The sequence below is a fragment of the Limulus polyphemus genome, unplaced genomic scaffold (genome assembly GCF_000517525.1).
Source record: "Limulus polyphemus unplaced genomic scaffold, Limulus_polyphemus-2.1.2 Scaffold4597, whole genome shotgun sequence".
Classification (NCBI taxonomy): Eukaryota; Metazoa; Arthropoda; class Merostomata; order Xiphosura; family Limulidae; genus Limulus; species Limulus polyphemus.
Window position 1 is genome coordinate 16,022 of NW_013670207.1, and position 3,103 is coordinate 19,124.

The window sequence follows — 3,103 nt, forward strand, 5'->3', positions numbered from 1 at the left end:
TTTAAAACTGGTTCTTTCTTTCGATGAAATTAGCCCTTACTTCGCTGTAAATTTGCTTGCAAAGCTAGTTAATCATAAAAAAAAAACTCAGTTTATCATGTTATGAATATGCTTAGTAAGCATTAACTCCTTAAAATTGAGTTTTTGAGAAAGCTTGGAATTTTTCTAGGTGTCATAATATGTTTGACTTTAGCTAATAACTTATTGCATCGTCTTTGTGACGTCACGAAAAAGTCACGTGTAACCCATTCAGCGGGAAAGGTCAAGGCTCGAATGTTTGTGAGTTAAACACGAGATGGTGTTAAAGGCAAAAGATAATTAAAACCTAATAGAGCATCAAAAAATTTAATAAAGAAGCTTCGAAACAAAACCGTCACCAGTAATCTAAATCAACAGTTCTACCACAGATTTCTGTCAACACTCATTGGTGTGTTTGAAGCAACAGTTCTACCACAGAGTTCTGTGAACACTCATTGGCGTGTCTAAAGCAACAGTTCTACCACATAGTTCTGTAAACACTCATTGATGGGACTAAAGCAACAGTTCTACCACAGAGTTCTGTGAACACTCATTGGCGTGTCTGAAGCAACAGTTCTACCACAGTGTTCTGTGAACACTCATTGGTGGGACTAAAGCAACAGTTCTACCACAGAGTTCTGTGAACACTCATTGGTGGGACTAAAGCAACAGTTCTACCACAGAGTTCTGTGAACACTCATTGGCGTGTCTGAAGCAACAGTTCTACCACAGTGTTCTGTGAACACTCATTGGTGGGACTAAAGCAACAGTTCTACCACAGAGTTCTGTGAACACTCATTGGTGTGTCTGAAGCAACAGTTCTACCACAGATTTCTGTCAACACTCATTGGTGTGATGGAGATATTTATTACGTTTCTTTTCCTTCCTCCCACCTCCCACTAGATTCACTATCTGGTCTGTATATAATGTCCAAATAATATATATTTAAACTTGTAGAACTGGTTGGTTTAAAACGCTCAAGAAAAACAACAATAATGATTCCGTGATTCAGGATACAATGATGTTTGTTGCAGTTATCTACAGAGTATATAAACATACTAAAAAAACATAGTCACCCATCCTCCACCTTTTAGGTGCTGTGTTGATGGGTAGTAAGTTGTACTACTAAGGGTTAATTACAATGCTCATAACGGTCCGCAGATAGTGAATGCATAATTGGACTTAGGTCGTTATTGGCTGGAGCACCTGGGTCCTAACTTTTAATTATATATTTTATTAATTGGCTTGCTGCTGTTGGTACACCAGTAGTTCCTACGTCTGGAGGCCCGGTATGGCCAGGTGGCTAGGGCGCTCGTCTCGCAATCTGAGGGTCGCGGGTTCGAATCCCCGTCACACCAAACATGCTCGCCCTTTCAGCCGTGGGGGCGTTATAATGTGACGGTCAATCCCACTATTGGTTGGTAAAAGAGTAGCCTAAGAGTTGGCGGTGGGTGGTGCCTTCCCGCTAGTCTTACACTGCTAAATTAGGGACGGCTAGCACAGATAGCCCTCGTGTAGCTATGTGCGAAATTCAAAAACGAACAATCGTATGTCTGGAACAGTTTTGCATTGTTCGACTTGTTTCTTGTTAAAGTGGCGATTCGTTACATCTAGATTCTCCTCATTGTTTAGTGGCGTGATACTTATTACTCCCCCACCCCTGTTACAGATGCTGTACTTCTATTAAACACGTAATACCTTATATATATATAAAAAACAAACAAACTTGAAATACAAGCTGGTAAAATAAGGAAATTTGATTTTGAAGATATTTCACCTTAAAAATTATTTGTTATATTTTCCTCGCGACGTTTCGAGAAAACGATTTTCTCAAGCCATAAACAAGCATATTAGTTAAAGCCAAACTACTGCAGGACCTACTCTATAGAACACAATACACGAGGAAAAAATATTACACGTGAAAGAAACACGAGATTTAAACATTGTTGTTATGACAATATAACAAAGATACGAAAAAAAAGGGGTAAACTATCGAATAAACACAATATATTACTATATATTTAAATCAGAACGATTTATATTACGTTTGGATCTTGTTCATTTTGATTTGTAAGTTGAGGATAATATCTTTTTTTTTATAGCATTTGTTTTGTTTTTTTTTGTTTGTAATTAAGCACAAAGCTACACAATGGGCTATCTGCGCTCTGCCCACCACGGGTATCGAAACCCGGATTCTAGCGTTGTAAGTCCGCAGACATACCGCTGTGCCACTGGGGGGCTTTTTATAGCAAGTAAAAAAACAAACATTTCTTCTAAACAGAGCTCATACCCCCCGGTGGTTTAGCGGCAAGAGAAAGGGCTTATTTCGCTAAATACCTGGCTTCGATACCCGTAGTGGCCAGAGCACAAACAGTCCATTGTGTAGCTTTGTGCTCAACAAAAAACAAACAAATCTAAACAGAAAACACCACATTTATTTACGAAAAAATAAAGCTTCACATCTGCCTGGATGAATGAGTGAACGTGATTTTATCTAAATGACGACAACATTTTGTTAAATAGTTTAAACGTTTCATTCTCAGACAAGACATACGAGAATAGATTAACAGATAGGCGATCAGTACAACATGGAATTGATGATATTTACTGAAAACCGTAGGAAATGTTACGGTTCTGTATCTATTTCTTTCACAGTTGATTCATTGTTTGTAACACTTAATTTTATTCCTACTTAAACTCCTCTTGATAGTATCACTGAATTTTGTACACGTGTTAACACCAAAGATTGCCAAAGGTGGAACATCCAAACGCGCCTCGTGTGTCTCACGATGTATACTATGAGTACGAGCTCTTGCTAAAGTGGGTCAAGTTAGAAGTACGTTGTTTGTCATTACGTATTCGAACATCGAACTCTTAACTGATAACACATCTCTAGTGTTAGCATAGAATGTACGTTATGTTGTTCATCGTTTCAGACCTACATGTCGAAATTGAACTGATCTTATGTTTTTTATTGTTTTCTTAGTACTGGTGATATTCGCTCTAACCTTGACCTTTCTATAGCTATATAATTTGAATATTTGTACTATATGAATGCTGCGTCATTCTATTGTTGTTGTTTATA